The sequence below is a fragment of the Octopus sinensis genome, linkage group LG7 (assembly GCF_006345805.1).
Source record: "Octopus sinensis linkage group LG7, ASM634580v1, whole genome shotgun sequence".
NCBI lineage: Eukaryota > Metazoa > Mollusca > Cephalopoda > Octopoda > Octopodidae > Octopus > Octopus sinensis.
In genome coordinates, this window is record NC_043003.1 from 50,378,764 (window position 1) to 50,396,652 (window position 17,889).

Here is a 17,889-nt window from a genome sequence, read left to right on the forward strand (position 1 = left end):
GCCCTAAAAAATCTGATAATCGATATAGTTAGTTAATTTTTTGGCTCAAAAAGCAAAAAGCAAGGCCATGTAGGGGGACATGGAGTTATGCACAGGGTGGTGTTCATGTAAAGAGTTTAGGCCACTTGAGGTCAAGGGAGACTTCGAACAAAGCAGTCGTCAGCATCTTCACCATCTCGTCTGGCAGCTTGTTCCACGGATCCGCAACCCGGACGGAGAAAGCCCCTCTCCTTCGATTGAGATGAAATCGTCGCAGATAGAGCTTTTCGGAATGACCCCGCAGCCGACGCTCTGGAGCAGGAGTGAAGAACAGCTCTTTCGAGAGGTTACACTTTCCGCTTATGATGTGAGCGAGAATGAGATCACCACGGCGGCGGCGTTTTTCTAGAGAATAAAGGTCGAGCGTCTTCAGCCTTTCTTCATAAGACAAATTCTTGAGACCATGGACCATGCGGGTAGCCAGCTTCTGGACTCTTTCGAGATGCTGTATGTCTCTGAGGAGATAAGGAGAAGAGGCTTGAATCCTGTACTCCAATATGGGTCTCACCAGCGTGACATAGAGTGGTAGGAATATGGCTGCTGTGAGCATTCCGAATGACCGTCGAATCAAGAACAGAATTCCGCGTGCTTTGTTGGCAATGCATGGACGCACTGGGCCGAAGGCGAAAAGGAGGAATCCACCAAGATACCCAGGTCCTTTACCTGATCGGTCCTCTCCAGCAGCAGACGACCCGGCTCGAAATCAAGTTGAGTTGCAGGAGGAGAGCCAACAGGCAGATGACAGCACTTTGACACGTTCAAACACAGGTCCCATTCGTTAGACCACCTCCAAATTTGGTGGAGGCATCGACGAAGATCCTCTATATCACCGCGAGGAGCGACCAGTTTGACATCGTCGGCAAATAGAAGGGTGTGTTACGTGAGGTCGTCGGGCAAGTCATTTATGAAGACTAAGAACAATAAGGGCCCAAGCACTGAACCTTGAAGCACGCCACTACTCGCACTGGAGACGTCGGATCGCGAACCATTAACTTGGACTTGGAAGGAGCGATCTGAGAGGAAGGCACCAACCCATCGTACAATATCCGGATGGAAACTATATGCTTGAAGCTTGACAAGTAATAGGCGGTGGTTTACCGAGTCAAAAGCTTTGGCAAAGTCCAATAAAACGATGTCAACAGCATCACTATCATCGAGGATGCGCGTCACCAATTTTCCATTACCAGTAAGTTGGTCAAGCATAATCTCTTCGGCACGAAGCCGTGTTGGGAATCAGAGATAGAGGCTGTGTTTTGGAGGTGGAGTATCATACTTTTCTTAAGGATGGTTTCGAACATCTTGCTGATTATTGATGTGAGGGAAAGCGGTCGGTAGTTAAGCGGGTCTTCGCGGCTCCCTTTCTTGAAAATTGGGCAGATTATCGCTGTTCTCCAGTCCGCAGGTATAACACCCGTCTCCAATGACATATTGAATAGACGTGTTAAGGGCTCGCAGATGACCGGAGCCAACGCTTTGATAACCTGTGGGTGTATGCCGTCAGGGCCGTGACCCTTGTTGACATCGAGGCCTTGAATAACGCAGGCTTTGGTAGACGGAAACTGAAAGAAGCTTGTCGTATATATCTATATCTATCTATCTATATATATATATATATATATATATATATATATATATATATATATATATATATGCATGTGTGTGTATATGTTTGTGTGTCTGTGTTTGACGCAGTCAAATGACAAACAATAATAAAAAGAAAAGAAATGCACCATATATGAAATATTATACATACATACATACACCATACATACACACACACACCTATGTATGTATATGTGTGTGCATGTATGTGTGTATGTATATTTATACTTATGTAATTATATTTATTACATACGTATAAATTATGTAATGTATGTATGCAGGTATGGTTGTATGAATGTGTGTGTGTTCGTGCTCGTATGCGAGTGTGTGTGTCTGTGTGTCTGCGTGTCAGTGTGTGTGCCTGAAAGCGCATATGTTGAGCTACACATATTTATGCATGCCGAAGTATTAATTTGACCCATTTTTGCCAGGTCAGTTGTTTTCTGAAGTTTCAAAAGTTCATCTGATTTAAAAAACGATTTATCGCCGGATCCATTGCTAATGTCAGAATCTTGGGAATAATCTAGCGACTGTTTATTTTGGTTATCAGAAAAATTTTGAAAATATATATTAAACCAGAAGAGTGCATAGATATACAAATTATGTATATGTGTGTGTGTGCGTGTGTGCGCGTGTGTATATATATGTATTTATATACATTATATATATATTTATATATTTGTATATGTATGTGCATGTGTATATATGTGTGTACGTGTATATATTTATATCTAAGTATATATATATATATATATATATATATATATATATATATAATATATATATATACATGCATACATACATACTTACATAAATATATATACATATATATATATATATATATATATATATATATATATATATGTATATATATATATATGTATATATATATATATATATATATATATATATATAATATATATACATATATATATATATACCCTCTCTTTACTTGTTTCAGTAATTTGACTGTGGCCATGCTAGAGCACCGCCTTTAGTCGAGTAAATCGACCCCAAGACATATTGGTTGTAAGCCTAGTACCTATTGTATCGTTCTCTTTTGCCGAACCGCTAAGTAACGGGGACATAAACAAACCAGCATCGGTTGTCAAGCAATGTTAGAGGGACAAACACAGACACACAAACATATACATACATGTATACATATATATATATAGTTGTATTTAAGAATGGTCATTTTGCCAGTTTAGCCAATAAAAACGCACGCACTATATGTTTGGTGTTACGTTGCTTCAGCGTTATTAATTTTTTACATTAATCTTAATCTTATTTCGGCCAGAGTTCTTTCGTCACACTCCTGTGACCTCATCAGTGGTCCTTTGCTTTCTTCTTTCTTATTTGTGTGTCTCTCCTTACTAACGATCAGCCATTTTGTATTTTCTATTCCTATTGTGTGTGTCTTCATTTGCGCATGCTATGTGTGTCTATGTTTAGTTAGTGTGAGTGTGTGTGTGTGTGGGGAGGGGAAGTGCCTGTAATATTTGTATCTCCTGTTTATATTCGTTCATTTATATATATACTAGCAGTATCGCCCGGCGTTGCTCGGGTTTGTAAGGGAAATAACTATATAAGCATTTTTAGAGAGTTATAGCCAAAAAATAGCAAAAAAAATGCATTAAAAATTGAAAAAAAATTAAGGTAATTTTTTTTTAAAATCGTTGACACATCGTAGATAATTTTAGAGAGTTACTTCCCTTATATAAAAGCGAAAAAAATGCATTAAAATGGAAAAATATGATGGTAATTTTTTTAAAAATCGTAGACTCATCGTAGACGCGCGCTAATACCCTGAAGGGCTCGATATGAATCACGACTATAAGATACCCGCTTTTGGTTAAACTGCACCGCAAAATGTGGGAGTAGTTACGAATCTAAATCGTAGGAGACAGACACACAACTTCACTCTTATATAAAGATGCTTTTTTTTTCAGTCATAGAGTTAGATTTATGAAGGTCTTCAGTAGAAAATCCTTCGAATTCTGACTCGCTGCTTGATATAATGAACTTCGTATCCATTTTTTGTCAGAATTAGAAATTTTGAAAACACAATAGGAACAAATTTCGGAAAAAAATCTCCCATAATTCACGGAATTAAAATTACACTTCGATTTTTGTACAAAACTGTATTTGAAGTGTTTACGAAGTATAATTCGTGTTTCTCACGAATGTACTAAAGAGATTTACTCTGATATTCTCATTTAAATATGAATAGGTAAATTCGGGCGGTTTGGTAACGAAAGGGTTTATATAAGTGTCGTCTGTTTATACATAAACACTGTTTCATACTTTCAGTTTAGTCTTCCTCAAATCACTCTGTCGCTATTTACTCTCTTCCAAGAACATTTTCACTCACTCTTATCTGTTAGCTTGCCATACATTTTATTCATGTATCTATCAGCGTGATAGACAGAAACAAATATTACATCTAGTTTCACTTTATTCGTTGCACACTGTGTGTGTGCGTTTGCGTGTGCTGTAAACCAGACGAAGAAAAGCATTTGACATACACACCAGAATGTGAGTTTTCTGTAAATTTTGCTTAATTGGAGTTTAAATTTTAAAAACTGGACCTGGCAAAACCCGATGCATTCTACTCTTAAAAATGCTAGGTAAATTGTAATTGAAGAAATCCTATATTGTAGATTTCTATAACTGACAAAGGGAGGCAGATAAAATCTGCCTTTTATAATAAGAGATATATATATATATACATACGACGGGCTTTTTTTAGTTTCCGCCTACCAAATCCACTCACAAGGCTTTGGTCGACCCGAAGCTATAGTAGAAGGCACTTGCCCAAGGTGTCACGCAGTGCGACTGAACCCGGGACCATGTGGTTGGTAAGCAAGCTACTTACAACACATATAGTATATATATATTATATATAATATATAATACATTACAACATGAATATTTCTACAATAGGCACAAGGCCTGAAGATTTTTGGGAGGGCATAGTAATTCGATATCACCGCCAATGTGCAAATGGAATTTGTTTAAGTGACTGTCTTTTTATCAAATAATAAAAATTATTATAATTATAATCATAATAATAATGATACTTTCTAATTTAGGTACAAGGCCAGCAATTTTGAGGACAGGAGGTAAATCGATTATATTGAGCTCTGTACTTGAATCATACCTTATTTTACTGAATCCTAAAGGATAAAAAGCAAAGCTAATCCCCGCATGACTTAAAATCAGAATCCCAAATAAATATGCTGTGTATTTAGTCTCAACACTAACGATATCTCAAGCTCATATATTTGTGTATTTGTACTAACATATATTAGTGTGCATAGTGGCTGTGTAGTATAGGCATAGGAGTGGATGTGTGGTAAGTAGCTTGCTTACCAACCACATGGTCCCATGTTCAGTCTCGCTGCGTTGCACCTTGGGCAAAAGTCTGCTACTATAGCTTCGGACCGACCAAAGCCTTGTGATTTATTTGATATACAGAGACGGAAAGAAGCCCGTCGTATATATATGAGCGTGTGTGTGTGTTTGTGTGTCTGTGTTTGTCCCCCCACCATTACTTGACAACCGATGTTGGTGTGTTTACTTCCCCGTAACTTAGCGGTTCGGCAAAAAAGACCGATAGAATAAGTATTAGGCTTACAACGAATAAGTGCTGGGGTCGATTTGTTCGACTAGAGGCGATGCTCCATCATGGCCGCAGTCAAATAAATGAAACAAATAAAAGAAGAAAAGAATAAAGGGATGAAAGAATTTGTCAAGAATCGCGCGCTTACACATGCATACATACAGTAATGCCTCGCCATATTGCGGTTCACTTATCTCGGTTCACCTTACGTCGATTCTTCAGTGGTGTTGTTTTGTATTCATAATAAAATAAATACATACAAGTTATAAAGACAATTTTTTAAAATATACAGTATTGTTTCTACTTCGCGGATTTGCACCTATCATGGGAGGTTTGGGAACGTAACACCCGCGATAGCTGAGGGATAGCTGTACATATATATAGGAGTGGAACGGATTGCGGAGTAAACACGAGTTCTCGGGTTCTGGTTATATGTCATTTTTCTATAACACGGGTGGACTCATACACATAGTAGTGCTCAAATGATATGAATTTAAACCTCGAAATCTTTACAGAAGACTAAGCTTGTGGGGTAAAGAGTGGATATTAGAGAAATCCAGGTGAACAGATATGGAAGATGATGATGCAAATAAACAAATAAAACTGTTTGGGTTAGATATTCAAAATATATATAAACACACACACACACACACACACACACACACACACACACACATATAATATATATATATATATGTAAATGGTGAGCTGAGTATCTAGGTTAGATACTCACCCCTCCACTCTGAAGACGGAAGTCGGATCTACCTAATGCTTTTATGCTCCTATTGTTGGTTGCATATACTCGACATTTTACGAACGACATCTGCCAATATTATGAAATAATTCCGAGCCCACTGAAACAGCTGTCGAGCCTGTAACATCATGCCTTATTTCCATAATTTTCTGTGTAAATTTGCTCTGTTAATATAGAAATATCTATAAATTTATATATGAATATTCATCGTCTGAATATTTTCAGTCTTTTTTTTCTCCCTGTTTACTTGTGTATGTATGTATATTTAGCGTACCTATCCCCAACAGTTTTATTTGCTTATGTGCATCATTATATATATATATATATATATCTTTTCTTCTCTCTCTCTCTCTCTCTCTCTCTCTCTCTCTCTCATATATATATATATGCTGATCGTATATATATATATATATATATATATGTATGTGTATATATATACGATCAGCTTCGTTCAGTTTCCGACTACCGAATCACAAGGCTTTAACTGAACCCGGAACCATGAAGTTGGGAAGCTAAATTCTTATCCCACAGCCGCGCCTGCGCTTGTATTTCTTTACGTCCACGTATACTTTTCTTTTCTGTTTTTCTTTCCCTTTTATTTTCTTCTTAGTGTGAGTCTTGACGAATTGGGTGGTTTTTAGGATGGGTAATCATCAATGACTTCGGCTTGGATAAACTTGCATTTGTCTTTCCTGTTGACGCCATCAAACCACTTGATGACTACTGCGGCGCGTTGTTACACAAATTCAAATTCTCGGGTTTGTTTTTATATATGTATTTATTCTGTCTAAGATTGCTTAACTAACTAACTATGATCTCATTGACCGAAAGGCGCAGTATTATGCAATGAAACTTGTTTAATGGTTCGTAAAAAAAGATTTACTAATCTTTGAAAAGTTGGCGGCTAAGGTAATTCTAGAAGGTAGAAGTGGTTTCCGGGAAATTCTAGAGAGTAGTTTTATTAGTTAGCAGTATTGTATAGACCTAGATATTGCCACGAATCGTATTGGTTACGCGGTTATATTTTTATTCGCCATATGGGAGCCACACAGTTGCGTTTCTCTGGAATATCATTCTCGTAAGGGATTGAGGATGAGTATTTTGCTCAAAACTGCAGAGAACTTTGTTGTGATCTTGTTGCTTTTGTCCTTATTATTTATCATGTTCAATTCTGATCGACCAAACATGTGATCAAAGCCACGCACGTATCGAACCTTTAATAGATTTTTTAGAAGTACGACAACAACAACAACAACAATGAGAGCAAGAACAACAACAACAGCACACACAAACACACACATATACAAACACACACGCGAACACATACACAAACACACGCACACACAAACACACACACAAACACAAATACACACACGCACACAAACACATATAAATATAAGACATCCACTCTGCAAACAGCAGATTTCGGGACAGATCGTATTCCGAGGCATTTTGAAAAGATGTCACATGCGTTAGCCTGAAGTCAGTCCATGCATAGTGAGTGAAACAGGGGAGACAAAAATCGTACAGTAGCGTATAGGGCTGATTGTATTTATAATTCAAATGGTACAGATTTGGCACAAACATCGTGTAACGCTAATTGTGTCTTATTATTCCGAATTTGTGTGAATGTGTATAGATATACATTTCAGTTGAATAAAGTTAAAACATGGTCTGGTTTCCATGTTTCATTTTTTTATCATGCTATTTTGACATTTTAAATATTTTGTAATGTTCATAAAGTTCAATTAGCGCTTCCATACGTTCATAGTAATCATCAGATTTCAATATGTATTTAATTGACAGTTGAGTTCTTGACAACTGTAGTACCTCTTAGAACGCATGCGGCTTAAACGCCATGGTTTTCCGGGAGTACCGATATTCTTTAATTTGTTTATATTCATTAGCTGTTTGTTTCATTATTGCTGTTATTTCCGTTCAGAACAGGTTTGAACATTTTAATAAACCGTTTTTCTTTTATCTTTCTTCTAACCTTACTTGCGTCATATAATTTGTGGAAAGGAACAATTAGAACCATTTTCTGATCATACGTTTCTATATGTTCACTCAATGGAATTTAGCTAACATTGGTGTTCTGGATTTGTTGTCTGTAGATTTGTGAGCGTTTTGATACTTCATTCCTAGTCTCGGCTATATATAGTTCCTCGCTGTTCGGGCATTTGATGCAGTAGATCAAATTTCTGCTTTTGCAGTTCATATCTGCATCTGAGAAATTCTATCCATTGTTTTGTTGTAATGGATCTACCAATGTGCATATATGGACATGTTCCACATCTGTTATCATTATATTTGGATACTGTGAATGTTTTATCCTGTTTATTCATGTTGAATTTTACCTTTGTTAAGAGATTCTTTAGGTTGCCTTTTGGTTAAGATAAGTGTTTGATTAGTTATTACTTTTTTTTTAATTTTTCACTTTGTTTTATGATTGGCAAAATTGTTTTGATGATGTTTAAAATGTTTTGGTGATGCGGATTGTGTGTAACTAGAATTGGTACTGTGTTCCGTTGATGGGTTCATCTTTTTCGTGTTGGTCTAATTTGTTCTATGGGTATCTCTTTTGCTCGTTGTATGCTATTTCTATAAGTAGGGGAGGGTAATTTTACTTGAGTATAAATCCTTTGGGTTCTATAAGTAGCGTGTTTCTGGTATTTGGATCATCGACTATAGTACAAATTTTCCTGCGTGTTGGGGGCATGATTTGTAATTTAGGTACTGGTGTGTATCTGTGAATTCTAATAATTATCAGTTGTGATTGCGGTGTTGTTTTTAATTACCATTATGTCAAGAAATGGTAATTGTGTGTTGCTCATTTCTCTTGTGAACTTGAGACTGGGGTGTAAATTGTTGAGGAGGGTGCTGAATTCTTCCAGATTTTCTAGGGATTTGGTCCAAATTAGGAAACATTCATCGAGGTATATTTTCCATGTGTTCTCTATATGTCTTTTAAAGGTCATGCCGTTGTTCCCTTTAATTTTTTACATAGCTCTTTGTTCCAAGTATCCCAAATACCGAGTTCGCGAAAACTGAAGCGAATTGCATACCCAAAGCTTTTGTTTTCCCCCGTTGAAAAGGAATGTATTGTTTTCGAGGATGAGGCTGACCGTGTTTAGTATGAAGGCTATAGTAAATCTACTGGGGATCGCTTCTCTGTGTTTCTCAACTCATGTTGGAACGTTCTAAGCGGTACTACAGTTGTAAAGAACTCAACTGTCAGTTAAATCCATTTCGAAATCTGATGATGACCACGAAAGCATGAAAGTGCTACTTGAATATTTTTTTAATGTTAAAATACCAGACCATGTTTTAACTTTATTCAACCGATATATGTAAACACACACCTACACACACACACACACACACACACACACCTACACACATGCACACACACACACACTCATACACACACACACACACACACACACACATATATAACAGATAAGAGAAGTGAGGGGAGAGAGAAGATGATTGTTTCATTTGTTTATAGCCGATTCATAATTTTGTTAGTTACATAATAGATATTACATCAACATTAACACGTATGCAAAGTGTACATATATATAAATATACACACATATACACACACGTATATATATATACATATATATATACATAAACACACACAGACACACACACACACACACACACACACACACACACACACACACACACATATATATATATAAATAAACACGAATACGTGTGAACACCCATATATATACCAGGATGGTAAAACACTAACAGGTCTCTAATGTGAAATGTCTTCATACTTCAAATCCTTTGTGCATTCAGTAGAAAGGATTATTATCATTATTATTATATGATAAAAACTATATATACTGAATATAGTTTTCATGAAGTATCGTCCGACTGATATATATATATATATACATATATTATATATATATATATATATATATTATATATATATATATATATATATATATATATATATATATATATATATATATATATATATATATGTATTACGTTGCCGGACAAAGTGCTTAGAAACATTTCGTCTGTGTTTCCGTTCTGAATTAAAATCAGTTGAGGTCGATTTTGCTTTTTTCCTTTCCAGATCGATAAAATAAGTACCAATGGGTCACTTAAGTCGATATAATCGATTTACTAACAGACCCGAAGTTGCTGGCCTTGTGCCAAAATTCGAGACCATTATTACCTGGTATTTTGATATTTTAAGGTTAGGGACTATTATTGAGGAAATTTACAGCTAAATGGTGCTGATAGCCATAAAAATATTCAAACCCTTCCACACACCCACACACATATATATCTTTGTATGTATGTGTGCGTGTATATATATGTATATATATATATATATACATACATACTATATATATATATATGATTCTGCGTGTGACGAATAATATATGCCAAGTAAGCAGAAATATATTCTCTTGTATGTATACATTTTATTTTACCAATCTAGGTCAATATAATTAAATTTCTTCCGTCCTGAAATTCCCAGTCAAATAAATCCCTATTCGTTTCGTGTGAAGTATTCTTTTTCCTGTATGGCGTACATATTGCATTTGTTGTGTGTGTGTGTGATTGTGTGTGCATGTTTGTGTAAGTACAAGCATACACACAATCACAAACAGCTGTCATATATAAATTTATATATAATATATATATTAATACAATCATCACACACACACACACGTATATAGCATCTATATATAATTCATACACACATATGTGTATATGTATATTTAGATATATATATATATATATATTATATATATATATATATATATATATATATATATATCTATATATACACATATATAGGGAGAGAGAGAGAGACAGATAGATAAATAGATAAATAGATAGATAGATATATAGATATATAGAGATATAGATAGATAGATAGATAGATAATTAATAATATCAAGGGTTATAAGAAATATTAGAAATTTCTACTAGCAGTGGCCTAGCGTGTAAAAATTTAATCAATAGACTATATGTTATTCATATAAATACAGTGTGCATTTAAATGTACACTGTATTTATATGAATGATATATGATATAGATAGATAGATAGATAGGTATACGTATACATACACTCAGATACAAATGCGGTATAACTTGAAGTACAGATTTTATTTAATATGAAATTACGCCGTGTAATAAAAACTGTGTTTTTATGCTAATGCTGATACTGATAATAGTTGAAATAGTAATTGTTCTTAAAATAGTCACAAGGTTACACAATTTGGATCGCTCCGTCCAAATCGTCACCAGTATCCGCGTGATACTCTATTTCATCAACACTCAACACTGAAAGGATGAAGAGTAAAGTTACCCTCGACGTAACTATATAGTAGTAACTATACAGGCGTAGGAGTGACTGTGTGGTAAGTAGCTTGCTTACGAACCACATGGTTCCGGGTTCAGTCCCACTGCGTGGCACCTTGGGCAAGTGTCTTCTTCTATAGCCTCGGGCCGACCAAAGCCTTGTGAGTGGATTTGGTAGACGGAAACGGAAAGAAGCCCGTCGTATATATGGATAAATATCTGTGTATGTATGAGTGTCTGTGTTTGTCACCCCAACATCGCTTAACAACCGATGCTGGTGTGTTTACGTCCCTGTAATTTAGCGGTTCGGCAAAATAGACCGATAGAATATGTAATAGGCATCCAAAGAATAAGTCCCGGGGTCGATTTGCTCGACTAAAGGCGGTGCTCCAGCATGGCCACAGTCAAATGACTGAAAGAAGTAAAAGAGTAAAAATAGATATGCCACGAAGCATTTTCTCCGATGCTCCACCAATGCTAGTGTTCCATCACCCTTTAGCTGCTTCTAAAATTTTACCATTGATCTTCCAGAAAAGCCTCTCTTTGTTTTTCCAAGCGTATTTTGCAAGTATAAAATGTTTGTTACCTTGGGTTCTCTCATATTGGTTTCAAATTTTGACACAAGATCAGTGGGAGGGTTCAATTTGAACTACATGGACTCCAGTCATTATCTGATAATTATTTTATCGAACCTGAAAGGATGAAAGGCAAAGTCGACCTCGGCGGAATTTGAACTCAGAACGTAAAGACCGACATAAATGCCACTAGGCATACTGCTCGGTGTGCTAACGATTCTGCCAACTCGCCGCCTTGAGTTATTCTGTCATATTCTTTTCTGTTCTAGGCACAAGGTCCGAAATTTTGGGGGAGAGTGCCAGTCGATTAGAGCGACCCTACTTAAATTATCGACCCCAAAAAGATGAAAGGCAAAGTCGACCTCGGCGGAACTCGAACTCAGAATATAGCAACTGCTAAGCATTTCATCCAGCGTGCTAACGTTTCTGCCAGCACGCCGCCTTCCTAATAATAATCTTTTCTGCTCTACGCACAAGGCCTGAAATTTTTAGGGAGAGGACCAGTCGATTAGATCGACCCTAGTACGCAACTGGTATTTAATTTAGTAATCCCCAAAAGGATGAGAAGCAAAGTCGAACTCGGCAGAATTTGAACTCAGAACGAAAAGACAGACGAAATGTCATTAAGCATGCTGCTCGGCTTGCTAACGATTCTGCCAACCCGCCGCTTTCAGTTAATCTATCATATTAATGTATTGTTATTGTTGTATATAATCAATGAACACGGCTTCGTAAACTGAAATTCTGCGCATTTTTTAACGTATCTTAAGATGTTGAGTACATAGGTGCGGGCATGGCAGGGTAGTTAAGAAGCTCGCTTTGCAAGCAAGTCGTTTCGGGTTCAGTCCCACAGTGCGCTACTTTGAGCAAGTGTTTTCTGCTAAGGCCATGGACCGACAAATAGCTTGTGAGTGAAATTTGTTGACGGAAATTGTGAAGCTTCCCGTAGTATTTGTGTGTGTGTGTGTGTGTTCCTGTTGTGCTTGTGCCCCTCCATCAATTGAGAACCGGTGTTAGTTTTTATATGTATATTTAATGGATTTATTCCATCGGTCTCAAAAGGGGCCAATAAAATAAATCCAAATTTGAAAAAAAACAAAAAAAAACAATACTGGCGTCGATTTGTGTCATTAAACACTTCAAGGCAATATCTCAGCATGGTCACAGTTCAATGATTGAAACAAGTAAGAGAAACGATAAAAGATACTTTCACTGAATGCAGGTTGCCAAATATATCGATTCTGGAATCGTAAAACGGTTGATTCCATTCCTATTATACCTTAAATGTTATCTTGCTTCTGGAACCATTCTGGCCCTTCTCATCCATTCTTATCCAATCTCTTCTTTCTGTTTCAAGAAATTATTTTGCATGACTCATGAATATTTCATATTCTTTGCCCCCACCACAGTGATTTTATGATTTTATCGCATTATTTTTGTTGGTGCTTGGCTTTAAATCTGTCCTGGTGGAAGCAATACATGACCAAAGGTATTCCATTCAAGACCATCCTGTCCTATTTTCATGCACAGTATGCAATACTACGGAATGTATTCTTTTATCGGATGCAACCGGGATGGGCGGAGATTTAGTTTCTATTTCTAACATTTTGAGCTTCCAGTTTGTTTTTTACCTTCCTATATGGAAGTGTGATTCGCCACAAACTTTAAACTTCCCCATCTATATTCTAAAGAAGTGTATTTCAGTTCTCCATGCAACATCATTTTCCAGCACCTCTGCTGAAAATGCTATGAGACTATACTCAAGAATCCTTTAGATCTTTCAAAAAATCTTTGATATTTATCAAAATTAGTTGATTGACCTTTCCGTTAGTTTTAAGTAGATTTTTCTTTCGGTGGTAACATCTAAGACAGAGAGTTAAAAAGCAAACACAAGAAAAAAAAAGCTAACTGCAGCGAGCTGGCTGAACCGTTAGCTAATCGAACGCAATTTCTTCCGCTCTTAAGTTCCGAGTTCAAATTCTGCCATGCTCAACTTTCTCTCCTTTCATCTCGTCGATTTCGATAAAATAAAGTACAAGTACGGAGGTCGATTTAATCGTCTTGTCCTCTTCCATCAAAATTTGCTGGCTTTAAACTCTGCAAGGGACTAACAACCCGTTCAGCGGAGATGTTGTGATTTCCTCACTTATAGCTACGGTCTTATTAGACCTGAGGATCAAGAAAAACAAAAAGGAAAACATTAAAATCTTTGGATTCAATTCGTTTTTTCTTAAGACTCATGAAAGATTGCTTACCTCTGTCTTTCAATCCTATAAAATAAGGTACCGTATTTATGCAATGACCATAATTTGGAAAAGAGATGGATTATAAAAGTCTAGCTTTTCCAAGATTCGCTATGGGGACTATTCGTTTGATGTGATTTCAAAAACCCAGTGGTGGGCCATGAAACTCACCTTACACTGGAAAGAATATTTTTATAGTTTTGGATATATCTGGTTCTTCATTTACTTCCTTATTTATTTATTATTTTCATATGTGTGTTTGTTTTTACTTTAGCTATGGCACACTGAAAAATCAGTCAACCGGGAAATAAAAAGAGAAGTGATACATTATATCTGTTGAAACGATATATATATATATATATATATATATTATATATATATATATATATACACGTTTATGTATATATATAGTGAGAAAGAGATAGACAAACTGACAGACAGAAGGGATAGAGCGAAAGAGAGAGAGAGAGAGACGAGAGAGAGAAAAGAGAGTGACAGAGGGGACAGAGAGAAAGAGAGAGAGAGAGAGAGAGAGAGAGAGAGAGAAAGAGAGAGAGAGAGGAGTACGAACCACCAGAGGTCATTATTTATAAATTTCAGATGGAAAGGAATGTATACATACATACATAAATGCATGCCTACATATATACACTTGCGTACTAAATACGTATGTATGCATATATGTATATAATCATGCATGCATTCATACTCACATTCATGTATATGTGTGTGTATGTACGTAAGCAAATATACATATACGCGTGTGTGAGTGCATATCTGCATACATATATGCATTTACATACATATATATATATATATATTATATATATATATATATATGTGTGTGTGTGTGTGTGTGTGTGTGTGGGTGTGTGTGTGTGTGTGTGTATTTAAGTATATTTATATTCATATACACACACACATATATATGTATACATAGATACATACGATTATATATATAAACGTGCTTCTGAGTGTATGTGTCAAGTGTGTATATATTATATTATATTATATTATTTTATATTATATTGTATTGGCTCTTTATGTTGTGTATTTTGAGGAGTCAGGTTACTTTCGGTGGATGTGGTATATGGTAGCAGAACGAATCTAAAGTTCTTTCTGTTTCTATTTCCAGTAATTTATTAGAAGTGTCAACGTGCTTGCTTTTAAGTGTATTCCGTACATATTTCATAAAAGTATAGTCAGAGGGACAGACAGAAATATATTGCGAAAGTAAGACGAGAACTAAAGAAAGATACTCAGAGACAACGAGTGAGCGAAATAGAGATAAATTGAGCCTAAAAGTAGGCAGACATTCAAAGGGAGATACACGATCATGATCCAAAATAGGTTAGAAAGAAAGATAGGCAAACTTATGTAGACATAGACACAAATGTTGTTTGTCAATACTCTTACTCGCAACAGACTTTCTCTATCTTCTACCATATTTTTTTTCAGATGGAGAGCAAAAACCCGAAATGTTAGACTCTTCACCTCTTCATCTCTAACAGCAACTCAGCTCATCGAACTCTTCTAAAGACTTTCATATGAATTAATATTTGCTAATACACACCATCATCGGTTTTCTCAGTTTTGAATATTACCCTACCTTACAACAAATGTGACGATAATGTTTTATACAAAAGTGACGAAAATATGACAAAGATAATCCGTTGAAGGAGATTCAGATGTGACAACAGTATTCCATACAACGGCAATTGAAATGTGATATATGACTAATAACAGCATTCCATACAAAGGTGATTGAAATGTAACAACTTAAACTATCCCATGCATTTTTTACTCATCATGTGTGTTATTTTGATTAAAGTTTGTTCGCTTACTAGTGTACTACTAAACACGTTAGAACCGACTTTGTGATATAAGAACCGACTAACTCCCCATTGATGCCATTTTCTAAATTTTCACTCAATTCAGTTTGTTGTTAGGCTTAATCCATTTTCTTTAGTAGAGTCCAGTCAGTTACATTTACGCGGATCAAGTCGCCAGTTTGAGGATATAATTCACAAGTCTCAAAGTTTATGAAAAGGAGAGTGGGCACTGCTTTTCCTCCTCAGCACTCGTCATTAAAAGTAAAAGAAACGGAAAACTAAAGATTCGGAGGCAGGAGAGTGAGAATTATAGCTGAGAACAAACTAAAGAGGGAACGAGAAGGAGAAAGAGAGGGAGAGCGAAAGATACTAAAAGAGGGACGATTGCATAAATGAACAAATGATTAAGCAGGCAGATAGAGAGATCGAGAGATAGAGAGATAGATAGATAGATAGATACATACATACATACATACATAGACAGACAGACAGACAGATAGATGGATAGACAGACAGATAGATAGGCTCACAGATAGACAGACAGACAGACAGAGAGATAGATAGATAGATAGATAGATAGATAGATAGATAGATAGATAGATAGATAGATAGATAGATAGATAGATAGACAGGCAGTCAGACAGACAGATAGACACATAGATAGATAGATAGATAGATAGATAGATAGATAGACAGACAGACAGGCAGTCAGACAGACAGATAGACAAATAGATAGATAGATATGTTTCTTTATTAGCCACACAGGGCTGCACACAGATAGAACAAATTACAAGGTAGAGCTTTTCTTTTGAAGGTTTAAAAAAAAAAAAAAAAAAAAAAGGAAGGGGGAGTTTCGATCAAAAGGGATCGTAAAAGGAGAGAAAGAGGACAAAAAGAAGGGGGGGTTAAAAAAAAAAAAAAAAATAAAAAAATAAAAAAATAAAAAAAAATGGGGAAGAGGAAAAAAAAATTGATCAATAGGGATCGTTATCACAGAAATGTCAATATGAAGTGTAAAGGGGAGGACAGGTGAGGTTTACCCGTGGAAAGAAAAGCCTACGGAAAAGACCACGGTAACCTCGGTCAATGAAGTCACATTTTATATTTCTTTTTTTTTTTTTTTTCTTTTGCAAATAAGCAACTCTCTGTTTTCGATTTCTGGGTTCATATGACTATGCTCAAGGTGGCTTCGTCATTCATACGTGCCATTCTTGCTACATTCACCCATCTTTTTTTAAAACATTCGCTAGACAAAACTTGCCTCTCTACTCTCACTTTCCTTTTCAAGTGGTACTTGAAGAAGTTGATGAGAGATTGACCAGAGAGGAAAGTGTTTGTCTCCAATCCTTTCAGACGCGTCCACCAGATACATTCTTTCGCCATAGCCACAAGGATGATGAAAATAGCTCTTCCTTCCCGTTTGAAGGAAGGAGGCGTGACAATATTGACGATAGACTCAGCTGATAAACCGACTCGTCCCACACGTGACAGCAGTTGTTCGACATAAGCCCACAGGTCGGAAATTGTTGGACACTGAACGAGTGCGTGCAGAACGGTTTCGTCGCTCTGACCGCATCATCTCGGGCAGGTCGGCCCCGTGTTTCTCGAGCCGTGTCTGTAGAGCTTATCCCGAACGGGTAGCGCTTCTCGGTAGCACTGCCAGCCCAGGGATCTCTGGAAGTTGTCCATGGGCCCTGGCCCGAAAGTCGTCCCGAACAGGCGGGTCAGGTACTCCTCGTCGACGTCCAGATTCGCCCCGAGCTCGTCGTCGTACCTCCCCTCCACTAAACCCCTATAGAATGCTTTGGTTGTGTTGAAGTCACTTAAGGTCGACCCAGGACGGCAGAGTTGCTTGAGAGCAACGCGACACTCGCG

The 17,889-nt window shown here is 36.5% G+C and overlaps 1 long non-coding RNA gene across 1 annotated transcript in view; it reads right to left on the minus strand.

The window, feature by feature from the left end:
* Positions 1 to 4,527, minus strand: part of LOC118764087 — a 6,905-nt gene extending 2,378 nt beyond the window's left edge. The window contains exons 1-2 of the long non-coding RNA XR_004999877.1: positions 4,516 to 4,527; positions 2,806 to 2,984 (exon numbers count right to left, since the gene is read on the minus strand). This is a non-coding gene — a long non-coding RNA (uncharacterized LOC118764087). The remainder of the gene's footprint in view (positions 1 to 2,805; positions 2,985 to 4,515) is intronic.
* Between the last annotated feature and the right edge of the window lie 13,362 nt (positions 4,528 to 17,889).